Source organism: Nycticebus coucang, chromosome 4 (genome assembly GCF_027406575.1).
Source record: "Nycticebus coucang isolate mNycCou1 chromosome 4, mNycCou1.pri, whole genome shotgun sequence".
NCBI lineage: Eukaryota > Metazoa > Chordata > Mammalia > Primates > Lorisidae > Nycticebus > Nycticebus coucang.
The window spans coordinates 22,840,481-22,864,732 of NC_069783.1; the positions used below are offsets into that span (position 1 = coordinate 22,840,481).

A 24,252-nucleotide genomic window follows, 5' to 3' on the forward strand; every position below is an offset into this window, starting at 1 on the left:
AGCTGGAATGATTTGAGCAATAAAATAAGTACCATATTATTACTGGATTATAACCCAAAGCATGAAGTCCATGCTGATTAAAATAAATGATTGAATAAATAAATGTCGTTCCCCCCATTTATCTTGTACAGAAGAATTCCTAATAATATATGCAGGCACTTTTCCCCTTAAGGGGGTGGAACTTAACTCCCCACCCCTTGAGCATGGGCTGCACTTAGTGCCTGACAGGGAATCATTATTTGTGTAGATGCTATTAATATTAGATAGGACCAAGGTTTAAGAATATTGGAGATCTCAGGGAGCAGTTCTAAAGAAGAGGTTTAGATTCTTGGGCTCTTACTATATGTGACTCTAATTTTAATCAACCTTATAGAGTATTTATCCTTATGTGTTCCTATTAGAAGATTTCATCACAAGTTGACAGCTAGTTAGTGTCTATCAAAAGCTCACTGAAGACATCAAAAAAAATAAAACTCCATCAGATATGAAGCAGACAGTCTAATGAATATCTTAATTATGTATTCATCTAGTTTCTTGTATTAAGTCTCCAGAGAGCAATCATCAAGACTATGTCATCTCAGTTTCCCCTGACATGCAGTTTTGCCTGTGCTGAGTTCTGATTTAATGATATGTTATCTGTCTGTATAGAATCTGTCTATAGAAACATCATTTGAATGGTGTGCGTTTTCTGAAATTATATTTGAAACTATAATCCATTAGGTTCATTGTTCTTTGTACAGGTGCATCCAGTTCAGATAGGAAATTTATGTATTTTCTTATTGAAAATTGAAAACCTATAACCTGAAAAACATAGGCCTAATTAGTGTTTGCAATTTGCTGATATCATGAGTTTGATCTGTTTAGTAGCCTGTTGCCATATAACAAATCACATCAGAACCTTGAGGCTTAAAACAATAATGATTTACTATTTTTACAATTCTGTGGGTCAAAAGTTTGAACAGGGCTTGGCTAGGGGATTATTATTATTATTATTATTATTTTTTCCTGCTCTGTGTGGCCTCGGCTGGGATCATTTATTCAACTGGTAGCCGGTCTGGACTGGACAGTGGAAGCAAGGTTTCCTTCATATGCCTGACACTTCTGTGCCTCCAAATGGCCTCTCCAAAGTGCTGTCCATCAGGGAATTTGGATTTCTCTTACATGGCTTCTGGCTTCTGGTAGGGAGAGAGGGGAAGCTGCTAGTTCTTCTGGTCTCTGCATCATTTCCACCACATCTTGGTCAAAGCAAGTCATAAGACCAGCTATGTCTTCTTGATGAGTTGATCCTTTATAATTATGTATTGTTCCCCTTTTTTTATTGGAAGTGTTCTGAGTTCTACTTTTAATATATCCATCTCTTCTTTCCATCCTTTAACTTTTCTCTGTATTTGTATTTAAAGTGGGTATCTTGTAGACAGCATGTACTTGGATCTTGCTTTTCGATGTGATAATTTATCCTTTTAATTAGGGTGTTTAAATAATTTCTATTTAATTGTTGATAAGTTTGGATTTATATCTGTTAGCTTAGTAGTTTTCTGCTTTTTGAATCTTTTTTGTTTGCTTTTTCTTCTTGCCTTGAATTAATTCTTTTTCATGATTCTGTTTTATCTCCACTCTTGGCCTATTATTTTATGTGTGTGTATGATATATAATGGTTGCTCTCTGTCATGGTTTCTCAGTGTTGCCGCTATTATTATTTTGGGTTGGGTAATTTGTGGTGGTTGTTGGAGGGTAGCTATCTTGTGTGTATTGTGTGACTTTTGGCAGTGTCCCTGTAGAGTGTCCCATCCCTGATGTGACAACTGAAAATGTCTCTAAACTTTGCTGAATGTTTCCATAAGGATTGGAAACCCCTTGGTTAAGAACCACTACTTGAGAGTTTAAAAGGTATATTTTAAACTTAATACATCCTTCCTTCAAATAATATTATAATATTTTATATGAGTAACCTTTAGTATATTATACTTTAATTTTGTACCTCCCATTCTTATGCTCTGTTGGTACTTCTATATGTGTTATTAATCCCACGATATGTTACTGTTTTTTGCTGTTGTTGGTCAATTGCCTTCTAAAGTGAACAAATGTTTTATATTTACTTTTGATTTCCAATGTTCTTTTTTTTTTTGTAGATCTTATTTTTCACCTGGTAGTATACTTCTGCGTGAAGAACTTTAACATTCCTGGTGTATGCAGGGATTGAATTCTGTCAGGTTTTATTTGTCCCCACCCCTATCCCCCCGCCAAATTTTTTTGTGCCTTCACTTTTGAAAAGTATTTTTGCTGATTATAGAATTCTATTCATAGAACTGAATTTTGTGTTTAGTTTTTTTTTTTTTTTTTCAGTCCTTGAAAGGTATATATACTCTTTTATCCTTTGGCTTATATAAATTCCTTAAAATAAGTTTTCTATAATTTTAATTCTTTGTACATAACCTTTATTTTTTTCTCTGTATGCCTTTGGGATTTTTATCTTTGTTTTCAGTGGAATGACTGTGATGTTTCCAGGTATGTTTATTTGGTGTGTGTGTATTTGGTATTTGTTGTGACTTTTCTTTGGTATTTTTTTTTGTTTTTTGATCTCTGGTTTATTGTCTTGAATTTATTTAGGAAAATTCTTTTTTCTTTTCTTTTCTTCTTTCTGAGACAGTCTCACTCTGTCGCCTTAGGTAGAGTGCTGTGGCGTCATCATAGCTTATAGCTACCTCAAACTCCAGGGCTTCAGCAATCCTTTTGCCTCAGCCTCCTGAGTAGCTGGGATTACATGTGTGTACCACTATGCCAGGCTAATTTTTCTATTTTTAGTAGAGACAGAGTCTTGCTCAGGTTGGTCTTGAACGCCTGAACTAAAGTGATCCACCCTCCTCAGCCTCCCAGAGCGCTAGGATTATAGGCATGGAAAATTCTCGGCAATTATTTCTTCTCATGTTTCTTGTGTACATTATTTTTGTTTATTTCTCTGGGAACTCTAATTACATGAGTGTTAGACATTTTGATATAAATCTTTAGGTCTTGGATGCCCAGAATGTCTTTGTAACTTTGGTTTCATTCTGGGTTATTTTTATTGACCTGTCTTCATATTCATTTATTCTTTCCTCATCTGTGCATAGACTACTGGCAAACCTGTCAAAGTAATTCTTCATGTCATAGCTTTGTCTTTTTGTTTCTAACTTTTCTATTTTAGTTTTTTAAAATTTTAATTTTTCTGCTGAAATTCTCCATCTGTTTATACATGTTGTCCACCTTTCTACTAGATGGTGTATATTATTTATAGTTATTTTTAAACCTGTGTCTGAAAGTTTCAACAATTGAATCATTTCTGATTCTGTTGAATGCTTTATCTCTTGACAATGCTTAGTTTTTTTTATCTTGCTTTTGTGCATGTCTCACAATTTTTTATTTAATGTGTACACAAGAACAGGAGAGACTATTCTGCTGCTTCTGTCAAGCTCTGTGTGGGAAGCTGAGTTAGTGTAATCAAGAGATGAGCTGGTTTTGGGGTTCTGTTGCCATCTTTACTTTCGGTTCCCCACAGGCTTCAGATTTCTTCAGCAGTTGGCTGCTGTTCCCTTATGTTTAGAGCACAGCAGGTGGTACTGCAGGATTTTTCTCTGTTCCTGCACCACTCTAATCTTTCGACAGTCTTTGCACATTTGTGTACTAGTGGGATTTTTCTCTTTATGCTGTTGTCCATCTCTCAGTGATAGACTATTGTTGTTTGTTATTCAGAGTCATCCTTGGGGTAAGGGCAGGCTTTCTTTTGTTCTGATCTAGACTCAATTGCGTTCATGCTGTTTGTTCCTGGGCATCAGTGGTTGGGCTCTCTCACCATTCCTGCCCTCCTTTCCTCCAGTGGTAGTAGATCTTTCTTTGGGATTATAGACAGGGGATCCTTTGGGGAAGAACACTTTTTCCTGCCTCCCCTTAGGGGAGGTTTTATTTGTTTGTTTTGCTTCTACCTTTCTCCTAGCAAGGCTATATCTCTTTGCTGGTGACCCATGGCTGACAGTAGTTTTTTACTCCTCCTTCAGATTCAGAGGTATTTCACTTCTATTCTTACCTGAAACAATGGATTTTTGCCTGGACTTTGGGATGAGAGGGGTTTTTCTTCTTCCCCTAGAGGCTTGAGGCTTTTTTCTGTGTTAGAGAACTATTAAGGAATCAGACAGGGCTTCAGGCTTATCTTCAACATATCCAGCATACTTGCCTTAAAGATGGAGGACTTCCTTGGGTTTTCTGTCCTGCTTCTAATCTTTCTTGCAGGCACCTTATCAAGACATGTGGAAGATGTTGCAGTTGTATAAAAACTTTCCTCGTGGGTGGCGCGTGTGGCTCAAGGAGTAGGGCACCGGTCCCATATGCCGGAGGTGGTGGGTTCAAACCTAGCCCCTGCCAAAAAACCAAAAAAAAAAAAAAAAAACTTTCCTCGTGTCTGGGGTCTCCTGTTTACTCTATGATCCTTACCTTACACTTGGTGTAAGGATGGTCAGTCTTCATAGTGAAATGATAGAAAAATTATTAGCTCATAGTTTTTCAGTAAGGACTAAAACCAGTCTTTCTCTGCCTGCTGTAAAAAGTTTGTCTTCAACCTTGCTGGGGAGGGAAAAATGGGTACAGCATTCACATCCACAATACCTTGTGAATTTGACTGCAGTTACCTTTTTTCTTTGTCTCCCTTAAATTCAGCCCCTGCTTGATCTCCGCACAGGCGTTCTTCCTTTCTTTGGGATGCCACACAATGTCCCTGCTCTCTTCCCTCTCTTTCTTGCTGCATTCTTTTTCCTCTTTCACTCCTTCTGTCTTTCTAAGATAAAATGAAGTCTCTATTTTTATATACTTAAATTTTGGTCTATAGGAATTCTTTTTGCATCTAATACAGAGTACCTACTGAGCTTTCCACCCTAACACTTGGTCTTTAAGTATTTGTAAAATTTTAGCTGATTTCTTCTTATATTATACTCTTGGATGGTAGCCACTTCTTTTTCTGTGACCTGAAAAAGGTGAAAAGGTTTATTTGTAGTCTTTCTTTGGTGAAGCTTATGCCACCAAGGACAGGAATAAAATTTACTTGATTGGAATTAAATTTACTTGGTTGCCTTGTGACCTCCACTCTTTGTTAGGCCAAGGGAAGTTTTGATTTATATATACATATAAATCAAAATTTTTTTTCCTCATCTGAGTTGGGAACAGCATTCTTCTGTGGTTTTCTGCATTCTAAGCAGAAGTAGGACTATTAGAGTTCTTTACAAGGTATGCTATTTCAAAATTCAGTTTGTGGTGATCCTTCTTTTATGTTTTCCTTTTTCTTTCATCTGCTTCTTGAATACTTATCACTTAGAATTGAACCCAACAGGCTACTTCCTCCATGAAACCTTTCCTGCTTCCACTAAGCAGAATGGACCATCTCTTGACTTGTGATAACCCTCAGTGAGGCTGGGCAGCTTTCAGATCTTGAGGCCTTTCACCCTGAGAACTACCCTTCTACTTAGAAAGTTTATGACTGTAGTAGTTGATAGGTTTAAGGTAGGATCATAGAGTAAACTTGAGATAAAAGCTAAAGCAATGTACAAGGGAACTCATTTATTAATAGAATAAAAATTTGTGAAATTACACCTCCATAGGTAGTTCTGTTTTATTTGTATAGTTGTTGCTCTTAAACTAAATTATTTTCAGAAACAAGATTTAATTCATAGAATCTAATTTTTGAAAAGAGCTTAGTTATACAAACTAGTATACATTTATATCGTGAAATATTATGGAACTGTAAAAAGCAATGAAGAAATTTATCTTAACATGAAGAAATACCTGGGATATATTGAGTGAACAAAAGTAAGGTGTTAAACTGAACATTTTGTGTAAGAGGGTAGGAGGAATAAGGCTACATATTTATAGGTAAGTGCAGTTGCATAAAGAATCACTGAAATAGTATACAGAAAACTAATAAAAGTGGTGACCTACAGTAAACAAGCTCAAGGTGACCTGCATGTGGATGCTACAGGAATGAGACTTTTCATATAAATGTTTCTTTTTACATCATTTTGATTTTTAAATCATGGCTGTAGTGTGTAGTTTCATATTAAATTAAAAAGAATAAACATAACTCTGTGGACATTGAAAGATAGCAGGAAAATCTGAAAAATGAAATATGAAATAAACATTGTATATGAGATAATATTATTTAATTGAACCAGTTTTCACCTGTGATTCGGTGAATACAATGTGTGGAAAATTGCAGTGGACAGGTTCTATGAACCTGGCTCCAGACAGAGAAATATATAAAAAGGGTAGCTTCATAGCACAATGAGAAAGGTTTTGGTTCTAGATCCTGTAGTAGTGTAGATGATCGCTGAAAGCAGAAAAGAATGTGTTTGTAGGCAACAGCTATTTCAGAAATACATAGTACTGGGAGTGGGCTGGGCAGCCATTTCTTACTCATAAATTCACCAGGAATATCTTTGGAAATTGATAAGATGTATTTAACTATTGTCAGGAAGAAATAGGAGATAAAAATATCGATATTCTTATCACAAATTAAAACATGTAATGAACTTTACTTGAATAAATTGATAAAAATATCAATATTCTTATCATAAATTAAAACATACAATGAACTTTACTTGAACAAGTTCTAGTCCAGAGTCCAACTTTATTATAGGCTAACAAATGAAAAATACAAGTAGAAAGTTTATAAATCTAGGGATAGTAAGAATTATTTAATGTTGCTAAGAAAACTGGTTGGTAATTTGAGACATAGTTCAGTTTAGAGCCAAATCTCATTCCATAATGCATCATACAGGATGAGGTATTAATAAATTAGTCCATAGAAAATGAGAATATGAGTATTACTTGTTATTGAAGGGGAGAAATTTCAAAGCAGATGAATTATGAATGAAAAAGGCAGTGATGGACAAATCTGATCACTTAAAAATAAAAATAAAAACTTCTGTAATAAGTAATAAGGCCAGTAATAAGTCTGAAAAAATGTTAAGTGTAAGTGAGAGAAATAGTATAGGTTGAGCATCCCACATCTGCAAACCCCAAATTGGGAATGTTTATAAATCTGAAACTTTTGAACTTTAGCATGATGCTCAAAGGAAATAGTCATTGGAGCATTTTGAATTTTGGGTTTTCAAATTTGCTCAACAGTAAGCAAATATCCTCAAATCCAAAAATATCTGAATCTGAATTATTTCTCATCCCAAGCATTTTTAGATAAAGGATACTCAACCTATTTTTTTTTCACAAGGAAAACTTGAAGAAACCTCTATCCCATCTCACCCATTCATTGTAGGGCTAAAAGAGGAAGAGTGACAGCAGTTTGGAAAGAGGCTCTGTAAGTTATAGGAGAAGGAACTGATTACTGACATAGAAAGGGTTGCTTTACAGCATTCAGTGTTGAGCTAATTTGAACAGCTTAATATTATGGCAGGATCAATCCACATGGTTGTGTGATTTTTCCCCAGCAGGTGATTGGATTGACCCAAGATTAGGCGTTTGAGAGTGGTGAAGTGGAAGGAAGAAAGTAACATACTAGGTGGATTGATAGCTTGAGAGACAGCCAAGAATATGTTACTGGAAATAACATAGCAAGTGGAGCGGGAAGAGCTGGTAGAGTACATCAATCCAGGTACATGGATCCAGGTTAGAAAAAATAGAGTGGGATAGTAAATGACAAAAAGTAGGAGAGGGTAGTACAGCCAGATGGAAAGCCTCAGGGAAGGATGGGGATTGCTTGTGAAGGTTTGGAATGTCTCTTTGCAGACCCTTAATCCCTTCACTCTATAGCCCTCTTTTTCAGAACCACATTTAGTCCAGTGTTGGAAAGGGGTGGGTGGTGATGAGTTTGAGGATGTAGAGGTGATTTGTTTACTACTTTAGGAGATGTTTTCAGAAGTCCTTGTGGAAAAGGTTGGAAGGAAGGGCAGCAGTGGGGGAATACGTGAAATAGGTGAGTAAGCAAAGAGCGGGGCATGACAGTAGAAGAGAAGGTGGTACTGAATTGTTACTGAATAAAGCCTAAGAGTTAGAGGGATGGAGCCACAAGTAGAATCAACTAGCCCAGGTTTCCACATTGACCTGTGGTGGGATTGTCTCTGGAGTCTGATCCATTGTCTGTCCTGGTAATCTAAAGGGGATGTTAGTAAAAAGCTTACCTCTGGGTGAGCCTAAATCAATTAGGCCTTAAATAGTAAAAGCCATTAGGTCTCTTCTTTCTTTCTTTCTTTTTTTGAGACAGAGCCTCAAAGCTATAGCTGGGGGTAGTGTGCTGTGGCATCACAGCTCACAGCAACCTCCAACTTCTGGGCTCAAGCGATTCTCCACCTCCACCTCCCAAGTAGCTGGGACTACAGGTGCCCGCCACAATGCCTGGTTATTTTTTGGGTACAGCCATCATTGTTATTTGGTGGCCCGGGCTGGATTCAAACCCACCAGCTCAGATGAATGTGGCTGGCGCCTTAGCCGCTTGAGCCATAGGTGCCGAGCCAGGTCTCTTATTTCTTAAGAATGCTCTATTTGCAGAGTTCCCACTATTTGGTTAGTTTTGAGGTAGAATAGGAAGATTCAGCAATACCTTTAATTTGGTAAAATCCAGTTTTGTAATATCTCAGTTCCAGTGACCCACGAATGAATAGTAGGCATGGTGTTGGGTTCTTCTTTATTTCAGAGTTATCTTCTGGTCTCTTACTGTTCCATTTTAACTAAAACAAAGTACTGAGGCCACTGCTGCTAGGTGACTTAAGGAGCTCTGATAAGTGAGCTAATTAGTTATGGACCCCTTGCCCTCTTGGAATACCAAGGCAAATCCTGTTTTACTGTATAATTCCTTCAGGGATCTGAACTTTTTCTAAAGCCAGTAAGTACATTTTGTCAACTTTGTATACCTATCTATTATACCGTCAGTCTTTAAATTTTAAAAAACCTGTTAGTAGTGATGAGAATGGGAATTTTTATTTCTCTTTTTTCCTTTTCTTTCTTTCTTTCTTTTTTTTTTTTTTTTTTTTTTTAGACAGAGCCTCAAGCTGTTACCCTGGGTAAAGTGCCATGGCGTCACAGCTCACAGCACCCTCCAATTCCCGGGCTTAAACGATTCTCTCACCTCAGCCTCCCAAGTAGCTGGGTCTATAGGCGCCCACCATAATGCCCGGCTATTTTTTGGTTGTAGTTGTCATTGTTGTTTGGCAGACCCAGGCTGGATTCGAACCCTCCAGCTCTGATGTGTGTGGCTGGCGCCTTAGCCGCTTGAGCCACAGGCCCTGAGCCTGGAATTTTTATTTCTTGAACAACTAAAGCATCTGTGTAAGAATCTTTGTATGTGATGTGTCACAGTATTGAAAATCTATGATGTTGTCAGTACCCTAAATTTGTCTTCTTTCTCCCAATTTAGGTCTATCCATACTAATGGAAATGTAACTGGAAGTGACTCTGATGATAAAAATCAAGAACCATCAGGCAAGATCATGCAGTAGAAACCTTGCTTCCAAATGAAGGTACCAACATTTAGAATTTCTACTTATTCTAAGGTATTTGAAACCAATTTTAATTTGACTCCTTGGCAGTCATTTTATCATACTGATTTTCACATGTAGGTTTTTTGAAGTATAAAAGTTCTGACAGGTGCCTGTAGTCCCAGCTATTCGGGAGGCTGAGGCAAGAGAATCGCTTAAGCCCAGGAGTTGGAGGTTGCTGTGAGCTGTGTGAGGCCACGGCACTCTATCGAGGGCCATAAAGTGAGACTCTGTCTCTACAAAAAAAAAAAAAAAAGTTCTGACAGGTTAGAATGTTTAGATTTTAGAGATGAATTTACCTTCTCCCTTCCCCAACCAATATGAAACCCAACTGGGAAAAGATCCAGATTTTAAAGAAGGTATTCCTTATGATTATGACAGCATGTCAATTATAAACGTTAAGTTCAGAATAGACTCAGTAGCTAAGTTAGAAGAACTAGAATAAATGTCAATATTTATTTTATTTACATCATGACCCCTGAGATGAGTAAACTGAAGTTAACACTCTAATAGAGTCTTCCTACCTGATAGCAGAGAGTTTAGTGATTGTCTTTTGGTTTGAAACCCTTTTCTTCCTTTTCTTCTAACTTATTGTTAAGCATTTTCTCTTCACCATGAAGTTTGACTGTTAACTCCCCATAGGCTGTCCCTGTAGGATCTTTGGGATCTAGTGGATTAGTTTCACTTGGATTGGAAAAGCAAGCTATATAATTAAAGCATCAAGTGACTGTTCTAAAACATGGGGTGGATCCTCCCTTGAAGAACTACATAAGATAACTGAAAAAAAAAAAAGGAAATATAATATTAACAGAAAACATAAACAAAAATGGTTCTCTCCATTTTTCTAAAATACACATGAATTTCAAACAGTGTAGTTTTTTTAATTAGGTGTTTATTGAAAAACAAAATATTTTTAATTTTAACTAGATTTTTCCAAATAGGCAGAAAGCATGGAAAGTATTTTAGGTGGACAGTTCTAAGTTGATTGGTTTCTCTGTATATTACAAAGGTTTGTAAATTAATATTTTGCTGGAATATAAAGAAGGTGAAAATCTGAGAAATATGTATCACTTATTGCTACGATTCTTAATTTCATTGTCTTCTGTTTGGGAAGAAGAATAGTGTAAAACAATAAATTTCATAATAATAAGAATTTCTGATACTGAGATCTAGAACTACCTTAATTGAAATAAGTAGATAATGTCCTGGAAGGGGATAGAATAATCGAGCAATTTCTGCCAAAGAAAAGTTATCTGAGATCAAATAGCAGATGCAAAAGACTGAGGTTGCCTTGATGATGTTTTAAAACTTTGGCAGCTAGTGGATGTGTTGTATTTTTCTAATTTGAGGGGTGTCATTGTGAATTCTATGGTAATTATGATTAAATACATAATTTGTCTTATTATTGGAACTATTTCACCTTTTTTTTTTTTTTTAGGTATATACACGGTGTCCATAAAGTTCGTGTGCGATTTTAAAATAGTTGGCTATTTCCTTATTACTTTCATTTAAGAACATTAATTGAATGCCCAAGGTTTGCAAAGGATGATTCTAGATATGTGGGAGAATATAAATTATTCATTAACTTTACTATAAATGACTCTGAAGACATCTTTTATGTAGAATGCTTACTCTGGGGCTAGAGAGACTAATACACCTGTCTGAAGCCATTTATATGCATTCATAAAGTGAGCACATAAAATCATGATTTAGAATCCCTTTCTAATGAATATAGTTATAGTTTATTTTCAGACCTTAACAAAAGTCAAGATCAGGGAATAGGAAGTTCTCATCAATTGAATTTGCTGATCAGTTGGTTGGGGTTGTTAACTGATTCTGATTCTACTTCTGAAAGTGTCATTTAAATAGACTGTTTAAATTCTTAAATTAGGAGTTTCTTTATTTTTTTTATTAATATTAAGTCATAGCTGTGTACATTAATGCGATCATGGGGCACCATAAAATTAGGAGTTTCTAATTTATCAGTTTCTTGTATTTTCCTACTCCTTTGCAAGCATTCACAGTGATATCCCTTATTCATATTTGTCATTTTACCTTTTGAAAATAAAGAAAAGTGAAAATTTCACAAACTCGTGTTTAGAAGCTTTATACAAGGTGGTGATTGCAACTGAACTTTATGACCACCCTGTATAACACATTTGAACACTACTTTCTTGTGATTTTTTTTGAGAGGACTTTAGATTTTAAGATGTGGGATTTTGTTGTTTTGTGAGATAAGAACAAAACAAAATCAGTATTTGAGAGGATGACTTAAGGCCCTAGAATGTTTGCAAGGTTTTATATCCTGGATTATAGTTTACAGTAAGTTAAAATGGTGCCTTTTGAAAGTTTGTTGTCTGGAATCAGTAAAACATTTGAAAGCAAGTTTTGGCAAGTTGTATTAAGGGAATTAGTATCCCCTGCCATGGTTTTCTCTTATGGTATGATGGAAAGAGCCCAAGCTTTGCCTCTTCTACTTTTATGCTACTCTGGGAAATTGAATATTTCTTAGTTTCCTTTTCTATCATAATTAATTTTTAGCTGTGACAAAATATGAAATGTGCATAAAATAATGCATTTTAGTGTGAAATTAAGGGATTGTTGCTAAGGACAGAGAAGACCACACTACTGAAGTATCATTCAAGGTGCCTGTCTCATAGCAAAAAACAGGTCTATTTACACTATTACTGAGAACCTTGTAAAACCAGTTTCAAAGTTAATGAAAGATATTATGCTTGGAAAGAAAGTAAAACGAGCTTTTGGCAAAAATCCTTTATCAAAGGCATACCATCTGGAAAAGCAATTACTGTCATGTGCCCATGCTAGCAGCTTATTTTGATTTTCATTTGCTTTCATACCTTGATGTACAGAGGACATAGTAGCAGTTGTTACGGGTCTGTTATTCTTTATCACTGCAGAATCACTGTAGTAGAAGAGTTTTTTGTCTTTATTTTTGTTAAACCTTGTGGATGTAAGCAATTTTTTGTTATATACACAAGTTACACTTCCTCCTTTCATTTGTGACAAAATGGTGAGCAACTAAAGTACCCTGCTTTTCCCCAGTGAGGTATGCTAGCTGTAGAGGAGGAAAGGGCTTACATATTTATTAGTTTTATAGTAAAATGAGATAAAGAAATACAGTAGAACCTCTATAAGTTGACCACTCAAGAGACTGTAAAAAACTGGTCAACATACAGAGGTGGTCAATGTAAGGCATTAGGCCTGCTATCCCAATATGTACAGGTACTTTATTGTACAGCATTTTTTTTTTTTTTTTGTAGAGACAGAGTCTCACTTTATGGCCCTTGGTAGAGTGCCGTGGCCTCACACAGCTCACAGCAACCTCCAACTCCTGGGCTTAAGCGATTCTCTTGCCTCAGCCTCCCGAGTAGCTGGGACTACAGGCGCCCACCACAACGCCTGGCTATTTTTTGGTTGCAGTTTGGCCGGGGCTGGGTTTGAACCCGTCACCCTCGGTATATGGGGCCAGCGCCTTACCGACTGAGCCACAGGCGCCGCCCTATTGTACAGCTTTTATCAGAGAATATCATACAAAATCATACATAATCAAAACACAGCCAAACCATATATACAGCATCATATAAAATCAATATATTTACTGTCTTCTCATGGTTTAAACATTTCTGAATTTTTGAAAAAAGGCTCAGTCTTGGTCAGTTTCTTATTCTTATTACAAACATAAGTGGAGAAAACACTCTTAACCCTGGCTGTACCACTCATCATACCTGGATATTTTCCCACACCAAATGCCTTCAGCTGCATGATGATGCCTGACATCCTCTTCTTTTATAGTCTCTGCAATTTCTGTGTTGTCCTTACTTCTTTCTTCCACTTTATTAGCTGCTTCATGCACTTCTATGTCGGTCTGCACTTTGGTCAATATCACTTGGAAAATTGCTTCTGAGTCAGGCATTGTAGATTGCTGCATCATCATGCATTGCAAAATAACCTTCACAATCTACTCCTTCAAATTCTGCCATGGGAGATGGAGCGTCTGATGGGGCTAAAACGTAGTGCTCTTGGTGACAAATCTAACAGAACTGACCCGGAGGACAGTGTCCAGAGTGTTAATTGATACAGCAGATGCAGTTGCCTCCGTAGGTGGACCACAGGTTTGTGTTTTAGTAATGACCCACTGCAGGAACTGGGCTTAGTAGTACAATTTCAATGTTTTGATGATGGTCAAGAGGTTGGATTTTTGATGTTGTGTTTGGAGGCAGAAATTTTAGTGTCAACATTTGTGAGATGATTCACTTCCATGTGGCCAGCACAGTTTTCTACTCTCAGTAGCACAGACCATTTCTTCTTCTTCATTTCTTGATACCCCATACCTACTCTTCAAATAGGGCACCAAAAATAAATAAATAAATAAACAAACAAATAGGGCACCAGTCATCCATGTGCATTTGTTTGATCTCCAACTGACGGGGTTCTTCAGACTTCAATTTCTTGAATGTATGTGTCTTTGCCAATTTACCAATCACCAGGGCTTTAGTTTCATCCCTGGTTGAGTAAGCGCAAAGCAGAACTGCGAAAAAAGTTCTTTAGAAAGTTTTCTGCTCTTACATTTGTTGTCAGCCTTCATGATGAGGCTCTTGTCAGGCGTTGCCTTGGAAAAAAGTCCATGTTAAAGATGTCGTCAACCCTGAAGCCTCTGCTAAAGTCTGGGAACTTCCTGATGAACTCTTCTACAACTTCTACTAGAACTTCATTGGATTCACCACACACGACTTCTGGGAGATATTTTGTCACAATTTAAATTTCTTGAGCCAACTACTTAATGCTTGGAAATCTGCCACCCAAAATTCCTGTGTGAATTTTTTAGCAACTTCTTGGATCATTGGCCTGGAAATTCGGGCTTAATTACCCTCATCTACCTTCACTGACTTAATCAAGGGAAGTTAGCTTTTTTTCCGCTGTAGGTCTTCCCAAGTACTCATGTTTACCTATTTGGATGTTGATAACTGTGGTCTTGCTAACATCAAAATGTTCTGCCACCTTTTCTTTGGCTGTTTTTTCCAGAAAATGTGGAAGACCACCCTTTTCCTTTAATGTCAGCTGTTTGAGTTCTTTCCTTTGAGCCATCACGTCTTGATTAACTGTAAAATTTTTCAGCAATTATATAGTAGGATATACCTACAATTCAGATAATTCATTCATGTTGAAAAAAATCCTTCCCAACACATAATAAACAATAAGACATTTAGCCTAATCCAATATGTGGTAATAATAAAACATGAAAAAAAGAACTTATACTAATGAAAAAATAATACAACTAAGGGGCAAAGCTTACAACCCTTGGTGTAGGGTGGATTCAACTGATCCGGTTATAGAGAGTGAATTAATATTGTGAGTCATAGTGCAGTGGTCAAGATACAGCTTACAGAGGTGGTCATTATATAGAGGTCACTCTTCTATTAATTACATGTGGTGCATGCCCAGTCTGAAAATTAGGTCAACTTTTACAGAGCTGGTCAGTGTAGGAATGTGGTCAAACTATGGAGGTTCCTTTGTATTTTTTTACTACTGTTAATGCTATTTCAGGAGGCATAACTTACTAAATAATTGTGGTATTTCAAATAGTTTGAAGTTACTATTTTATTATGTTTTTCTTTTTTTTTTTTAAATTCTTCCAGGTAGAAGGATATGGTTGAAGAATTTACAAGTTTATATTCATTAAAAAAGAAAAAACAAAACAAGTTTATGCTCATGATACATGAGTTTTAATGTTAAAGAGGAAATATGAGGATTTTATAAAAGTCTGAATTAGGGTACAAAATAATTAAATCTCTAGAACTTGATTACTTCCCCACATTTGATGATTTTATTAATTTATCAAAGGAAAAATATATAGTGAATTTTCTTTGAGCATGTTTAAATGCCATATTCAAATTTTGAAATAGAACATGAAAAATTTCTTTCCAATGCCAAAAAGCAAGCAGAGAGTAGATTAGGAATCTTTTTGTTTTCCAGTTTCTTAAGTTGAAGCAATTAACTTCCAGCTTTGAGTAGGATATACTCTTTTTTAGAAATCTAAGGAATACTGTAAGTAGATGTCAGTGAGAAATCTTGCTATAATTTCTTCTGGGTCCAAATTCAATCATAATATCTAGACTGAATAACATAACTGATTTATTATTTATAATTAGAAAATTTTAATTTACTAGAAGTAAAGAATAAGAAAGAAATCAGCTAAATATGAAAATTGGTTTGTGGTTCAATCCGATTCTAGACCTGGGGCCTTGAACATCTTGCCATGAAGTTATTCAACACTAATTGGGTTGTGGCAGAATGACTCAGGTGTTTAATTGAATAAGCTCTGGCTGGCCAAAGATGAGACAGTTTGAGCATCAGTACGCATAACTGCAATGTAATGAGTCATATCAAATATGTCCACAAGTTCATAATGATACTTTTTAAAAAATGGCCAGGCACAGTGGCGAAAGCCAGTAATCCTGGCATTTTAGGAAGATCACTTGAGGTCAAGAGTTCAAGACCAGCCTGAGCAACATAGGAAAACCCTGTCTCTGCAAAAAATAGAAAAATTATCTTGGTGTGGTAGCTTGTGCCTGTAGTCTCAGCTATTTGAGAGGCTGAGGCAGAAGGAATGCTTGAGCCCAGGCATTTGAAGTTGCAATGAGCTGTGATGATTGCACTGCACTCTACCTGGGGCAATGGAGTGACACCCTAATCTCAGAAAAAAAGAATATTCTGTGTCTTAGTCAATACCATGTAATTTTAATAAATTACTATTGGTACTTTTAATTAAGACCCATATTTATTTACTTTTTTTCAGCCATGTCTATTTTTTGGTATTTGCCCTTATTTATTAGTTATCTGTTTGTCATTTTTCAACTGGTTTGTGTTTTCATCATTTATAATGTTATTTTTCTACATCATATAGCTTTGCATCCTTTTGGCTAAGATCAAGTATAGTGTTCTTCTGCATTACAGTAATCTTTAAGATTATGGAAATGTTTGATTTTTGTACATTATATCTTTAGTTTTGTCACCTGCTTCTCTGCTCTTGCTTTCCTCTCTACTCAGAAATGAATGGGTGAATAAAAGAATAACTGAATAGATGTAGAAACACATTCACACCCACATACACACAGTGCATTCTGAATGCTAAGATTATTAATTGTGATATATATCACAGTTTTAATATACTTTCAGGAAAAAAGGAAACATTATTTTTTAGAAACTTCTTAAAAATATAGTGACAGAAGTATAAGTTTATCCATATAATTTCTGTATCACCCTTTTGGAATTATAAGATTGAGTCTATAGTCATTTTTCGCGTTCTAACATGTGGCTTTTCCTCACCTGTGCTTGGTCTCTTTATACTGTAATAATTTTCAATCACGTGGGGAATGGTTGGAATTTAACTGCTTTTCTTTCTTGGCTAACCTCATAGTTTCAGTTTTTCTATAGATAAACTGTGAATTAAATAACTTCCTATTTGAGTCAGCTGGAAACTTTTGACAGATTGATATCCAGCACTTGGGTGATAGTACTTCGTAAAATGCAAATTCGTCACACCAGTGTCATCCAGCTCTGATAATTCTATGATCTGTTTTGAGAGATTGTGCAATTTTCACTGCCTTTAATTGCTCTTGCTTGGCTTGCAACAGACAATTTTTGCATCACAATAGCATTTAATTTCAGTGCTTTATTATGGTTCAGTCTTTCTGAAAACATTTTCAAGCAAGTTAGGCTTTCAAATGTAAGTTAAAATTCAGTTGCATGTGCGTTTGCCTGTGCATTTGACTCACGTGTGGTCATAGGTGAATAAACAGATCCCTTTGAAGGGATATTTTCCGTAGGTTTACACAAGTAGTGACATATATCACTGCTTGGCTATTGGTAAATATTTTAATTCCAATACTTCTCCTAGTTTCAGAAACTTAAAAATATTATTTTAGGAAAAACAAGAATTTTAGAATTGAGAAAGTATAGTTTAGTAATTGAATGTACAATAAGTAAATAAGCATAAAATCTTGTCACTGGTAGGATTGTTTTATAAGTTTTAGAGTGATCAGATAGCAGTTAGGAAAGTTAGCATTGAGCCTATCCATGTGCAAATATTATGCTTGACTTTGAAAAACTAGCGAGACTATGCAAAGAATAGTAATCTGCTAAAGACGATACTAAAAAAATGATTGTGAAAACTTAAGCACATTTATGTGAAGAAAACCAACACAAGTACAACTAAAAGGAAAAAAAGGTAAACATTTATAAATATGAGGTCACATGATTACTCTGAGTGTCATAAAAAATATTTACAACACTAACATTCCAGTAACTACATTGATAAAGAACATGCCTATAAGCTCATAAGAAGACATAGCATAAGGCACAGAGTTCAGTCTCATTGGTAATTAAAGCAATGGTGAATAACTTTTTTTCTTTCTTTCTTTCTTTTTGCTTTGTTTTTGCAGTTTTTGGCCGGGGCTGGGTTTGAACCCTCCACCTCTGGCATATGGCCTACTCCTTTGAGCCACAGGCACCACCCTTTTCTTTTTCTTTTTTTTTTTTTTTTTTGTTGTTGCAGTTTTTGGCCAGGGCCGGGTTTGAACCCGCCACTTCTGGCATGGGGCTGGCCCCTTACTCCTTGAGCCACAGGTGCCGCCTTCGAATAACTTTTTTATACTGATTGAGTAATAGTAATAAAGAACTCCACAGGCAAGGGAATCAAGTACTCTTGCATTGTTTTTGAAATTGGAACAGCTCATTTGGAAGGTGGTATGATAGTATGTATCTTAAAAGCCATAAGCGTCTCTAAGGATACTGATTTAATGATCCTACCCTTGAGAAATGACCCTAAGCAAAGAATCCAAGGAATAAAATGCTCTATTAGAGCTATGTTCACAATAGTGTTACTTATAATAGTAAAAATTGAAGACAACCTAATTGGTCAACAGGGGAAAATTTGATGTGTTAATAATAAACAAATACCTAAATAGTTCATATCCATTATGTATAAGCAGTGTGGCAATAGGGACTATAACTTTTTTGTTTTCTGCTGTAAAACCAGTGCCTAGAATAGCTGGCTTGGCATAGGTTGGATACCCAACAATTATTACTAGTATTATTTTTTTTTTAATGAAAAAGTCAATGGAATTATGTTAAGTTAAAAAAGAGTTTAAAACTTATACCTACAGAACCAGTTCTCTAGTTCCTCAGTGAGTAAGATAGAGGGGAACAAGTGTGTTGGTAAAGAGTTTTTTGTAGGATTTTGAACTCGGGTTTAGCAGTTTAATAGGATATGGATTCTGTTGGGAGCCACTTGTTGGGAAAGGCATTCAGGGAAGAGGGATTAGTCTGAGGAAAGGCCTGATAGGAGAAATTGACTGAGGGATAAGGCAAGAGCTGTGGCATAGATAGGGGCTGGATCCCTGGGAACTTGTAAATCAAGCTAGCTAGTTAGGAATTTATTCTGCAGCATGGGAAGCCATTGATGGCTTTCCAATAGAGGTTGACATTGAAAGAGCGATAGAATTCAAGGAGTTAATCTCTCTTTATGTAAGACAGGTTCAGCCAGGGAGATCAGTTCCAGGGGTCCTCAAACTACGGCCCATGGGCCACATGAGGCAGTGTGATTGTTTTTGTTCCTGTTTTGTTTTTTTACTTCAAAATAAGATATGTGCAGTGTACATAGGAATTTGTTCATAGTTTTTTTTTTAAACTTTAGTCCGGCCCTCCAACGGTCTGAGGGACAGTGAACTGGCACCCTGTTTAAAAAGTTTGAGGATGCATGGTAGAAATAGAGAGGAGCTAACTGAACTGGTAAGTTCAGTTACAGAAATTGTTATCAAGCTTTTGTGTTTTTCATCTTGAACTGTGGAATTGGGTAATTTATTCCCTTCTAATGTTATTTTATTAATTTTAACAAGTAAAGTTGATTATGTGCGAATCACTGTCTTCAAAAAGACAGTGCTATTTGAAGATTAAATGAAAATTTAAATATACAGGAAAAATTTTACTGGAATCTTAAGTTTAAAATGATTAATAACATGCTTAGGTTTAAACTAAAACTGTCCTAAGAAGCATTTGTTGAATTGTGACACATATATTTGTAATTCTTTCAATCTTTCTTTTGTTTTATCAATGTCTTCATTGAAGACAGAAGAAAACTATGTCAATTGTCATTGTTTTCTCTCTCAAAAATATTGCTAGAATATATTTAAAAAATTATCTTCTAGGGTGGTGCCTATGGCTCAAAGGAGTAGGGCGCTGGCCCTATGCCGGAGGTGGCGGGTTCAAACCCAGCCCTGGCCAAAAACTGCAAAAAAAATTAATATTCTACTGAAGATCAGACTTTTAAAAATTTTGAATTGAGGCCCTAGTTTTTTTCCCTAGGGCTTTAGTAAAAAAGTAGGTTTTTTGGTTCCCTCCATTCCTACCCCTAGCACTTAATGTGTTAGTGATGTTTGAGACGTGGATGTTGACATATCTGAAGCAGGCCCTTATGCTGAATTAGGATCTTGAAATTTATTTGGAATAAATTGAGAAAAGATTTTAAAGAAAAACCAAGTTATCATCAATTATTGTGCAAAATGAATTCTGTATTGCTTATAAAATGGAAAAACTTCATAAATTATTTCTATATAACTATGACGATTCTTTTAAAGAAAAAGCAGGCATTTTATCAAGCTTGAAAATTCAGTTGAATTCTTCCGAATAGTAGGTTAGAAGAATGTACCCAAGTGCCTAACTAAATTACAGTAGAACCCCCTAGTTGACCACCTCCCTACATTGACGACCTCCTTAAGTTTACCTAATTTTTGCAGACTAGACATGCACCACATGTATGTATCAGTGCAGGAGGCCGAGTTCCTTGTATCAACCACCTCCATATGTTGAGTAGTTTGTTACAGTCCCTTCACCTCCATATGTTGAGTAGTTTATTACAGTCCCTTGGGTAGTCAACTTACAGAGGTCCTACTGTGTTTTATATTTTCAGGATTACAGATAGCGTTGGAAAGGTCTGGCAGAGTAAGCAATATTTTATCTGAATCATGAGATTTGATAATTATTTATTGAGTATGTACTGTTTGTTCTGCATGCCAGGTGCTGGGTTTACACACATTCATGAGATGTGGTTCTTTCCTTAATGGACTAACAATTGTTTATAAACTGTGTAACAAATATTGACATAAAGGTCATAATAATATGCCGTAGGAAGATAGATATTAATTTGGAGAAGGAACAGAAGAGGAGGAAGAGTTAGCCCTTTGCAAAGAAGGTAGAATGAGCTGGGACTTGAGTGATGGATAAGTGTATATGCCTGGAAAAGGGGAGAAAGGGATGCTCTCAGGTAGGTGTGAGGCATGAAGAGATGCAGAGGGCTTTTCTTTTGTCTCATTAAATATTTAGTATCAGTATTTTGATCCTTTAATTGGTAGGGGTAGAAAAACATTCTGTTCCATGTAAAACCATTTCTCATGGAATTCGTTTAAGATACCTTTAAGATTAAAGTAAAAACTAGACTGCAAAGAGTCATGAAGATGCATTTGGAGACAATAGAAATGTTTTCATTTGTCAGAACACATTTTGTTGTACATTAAAATTAGTCACATTTTATTACGTATAAATTTTGTCTCACTGTTGATTTAAAAATTGTAAAATCATACTTCTTCCAAATTTGTATCTAGTATTTTTAAAAACTGAGTTCCTAAAGAAGAGGATTTCGGTTGTCAATTCTCAAAGTAAATGTCCAACATAAGAATGAGCATATAATTCATATATTAGAGAACAGAATATACATGTACACACATAAGGCTCATGCTTTCGTGGAACTTACTTTTTAGAGGCAAAAGGAAACAGATGATAAAGAAAAATAAAATAGGCTTGGTGCCTATAGCACAGGGGTTACGATGCCAGCCACATACACCGAGGGTGGTGGGTTCGATTCCGGCCTGGGCCTGCTAAACAACAATGACAACTGCAACAAAAATAGCCGGGCATTATGGTGGGCACCTGTAGTCCCAGCTACTCGGGAGGCTGAGGCAAGAGAATCGCTTAAGCCAAAGAGTTTGAGGTGTCTGTGAGCTGTGCTGCTGCTGTACTCTACCACAGGTAACATAGTGAGACTCTGTTTCCAAAAAAAAAAAAAAAAAATCAATTTTAGATAATTAAGTACTGTGGAAAAGTAAAACAGTAGTGGGATACCTAGCCATCTGTGGTAGGGAAGAGCTATCATTTAAAATAGATAGGGAGGGAGGTCTAGTAAACCCTGAATGAGCAGTCAACCAGAGCTCCAGCTTGTTATTGTGTCTGTAAGCCTGATGGCACTGAACTCACTTATGTTTAGCTCCAAGACTGAATACCTCTGGGAATTGCAATTATGATTATAACATAGAATATAAATGTTGGAAACTTGAAAAGAGTAGAATAACAATTAGGATCTGGGAGATATAAGTTCACTTTTCTCAGTTTTTTTAGCAGGGATTCAATATGTGCTATCTAAAATTAAAATGTGAGCTAAAAAGAATACAGAGCAACACCAACCTGTTAGCAAGGAATCCTCTTTGTCTCCTTGGTTTCTGATGAGAAATTTGTTGTTGTAATTGTTCCTCTGTGGGTAACACACTGTTTTTCTTTGGCTGCTTGCAAGATGGTTTTCTTTGTCTTTAGTTTTCAGAAAACTTTCATTATAATGCGTCTACGTTTGAGTTTCTTTGGATAGAAACTGCTTGTGATTTGCTCAGTTTCTTAAATCTGTTAGTTTATGATTTTCACCAAATCTGGAAAATTGCCAGCCATTATTTCGTCAGACTGTGTTTCTCTATGCTCCTTCTCCTCCCCTTTGGGAACTCGGTGACATGAATTCAGACCTTCTGTAAATGTGCTGCAGGTCCCTGAGACTCCATTTATTATTATTTCTTCAGTCTTTTTTTGTTGTTCATATCGGATCATTTCTGTGATCTAAATTCAAGTTCACTAATTTCTTCTGTTAATTTTATTCTACTGCTGAGTCCCTCTAGTGAGTTTAATTTGGTATTTAATTAGTTTTCAGTTCTAAAATTTTCATTGCCTAGACTGTTTTTTCATATGTTTCACTAGTATTTGTAATTGCTTCTTGGAACGTTTTACTGATAGCTGCTTTAAAATCCTTCTCACATAATTCAGACATCTGTGTCATCTTGGTATCTGTTAATTGTCTTTTCTCATGTAAGTAGATTTTTCATGTATTGCTTTATTTTTTTTCATAATGAGTCTAATTATTATAAAAACATTGAAGAGAAAGGATAAAGAAGAAAATCTGGCTGCATTAAGTTCAATTTCTTCCTCTAAAAAGTAGAGATAATAGCTACTTAATTGACTTTTTGTAAAGAATATATGAGAGCATGTATGTGAAATATCTAGCCTCATCCCTGGAATATAACAAATGGTCAGAAAATATTTCACTTTGCTTTTCTTTTTCTTGGCTACAATATAGCATTTTGAATCATTACTGTCAACTATAAGCATTGTAAGAGAAGAGGCTCTTTAAAGGAAGTCTTAACTTTTCTCCTTACCAGTTCTCTAAATTGTGATTACTTAATACAAAGATCAGCCTGTTCCTCAGTACTAGTTTTAGCTTTTTTATTGGGGAATGGACCTTTTTGTTGCTAAACCTAGGTGAGTTTCTTCTTTATTCTAGGCCCTGGGAAATTCATTCACTTTATTCCTTAGAGAATCTAGGAATAAGAACCTCTGACACCCATGTAGAGCAGTAGTGGAATGATGGTTGGTAGCTCTTTTCTTATGTACCCGCCCAGGATGACAAGTACACTTTTCCTTTTTGCTTTTAGGATTTTACAGCTAAGCATTATGGGAAAAGTAGAAAGAGGAAGAGGTAGGGAAGGGTTGGTGGTAATGAGAAATACAGGAAAGTGACAAAGCTTAGGAAATCCTAATAGCTTTTTAAAACTATCATTAGTCCCTGACTCTTGCAGTGTTGATAATCAAAAGCCCTCTTGGACTAATGGTTCTTAATTTTTTCTCTTTTTCATTAAACCACGTTGACTTTCATGATGGAAAGTTTTTTCTCAAGAAATGACATATAAGTTGAATTCTGAAAGATGAGTTATGAGTTAGATAATGAAAGAGGAAGAGTGTGTGCCAGGCAGACAGAACCAGCATATCTAAAGTTCTTGAATTAGGGAGGCAACATAGCATATTTAAGGTACTAAAAGAATGTCAGTATAATAATAACAATAGTGTGGTGCTGACAAAGGGATAGATACATGGCTCATTGGAACAGAATAGAGAGTCCCAGAATAAGACCCAAACAAGTATGTATGGACAATTGATTTTTTTGACAAGTGCAAAAACAACTTTTTAGTAAATAGTATAGCTCAAAATGCATCACAGATTTAAATGTAAAATGTGAAGCCATAAAGTTTTTTTAAAAAGGCACAGGAGAAAATCTTCATGATTTAAGATTAGGGAAAGAATTCTTGGGCATGACACAAAAAGGACAATCCATTAAAGAAAAAAAATGATGAATTGGACTTCAGTAGAAATTAAAATCTTTTGATCTGTGGATCTCTGAACTTTGGATCTATTAAGAAAATGAAAATACAAGCTACAGGCAGAAAGTATTTGCAAATCACATATCTATTAAGGGACTTATATCAAGAACATATAAAGAACTCTCAAAACTCAGCAGTAAGGAGACAACCCAATTTAAAATGAGTAAAAGACATAAACAGACTTTTCATCAAAGAGGATATAGAGT

At 35.8% G+C, this 24,252-nt stretch overlaps 1 protein-coding gene across 8 annotated transcripts in view; it reads left to right on the top strand.

The window, feature by feature from the left end:
- Positions 1 to 24,252, top strand: part of NCOA1 (nuclear receptor coactivator 1) — a 246,921-nt gene that overhangs the window by 46,078 nt on the left and 176,591 nt on the right. For 6 of the 8 annotated variants that reach the window (XM_053587812.1, XM_053587819.1, XM_053587818.1 and 3 more), the window contains exon 2: positions 9,383 to 9,485. The gene's annotated coding sequence lies outside the window, so the exon portion shown is untranslated. Of the gene's footprint in view, positions 1 to 9,382; positions 9,519 to 24,252 lie in introns of all 8 variants that reach the window. The other 2 variants (XM_053587813.1, XM_053587816.1) reach the window with 1 other exon arrangement.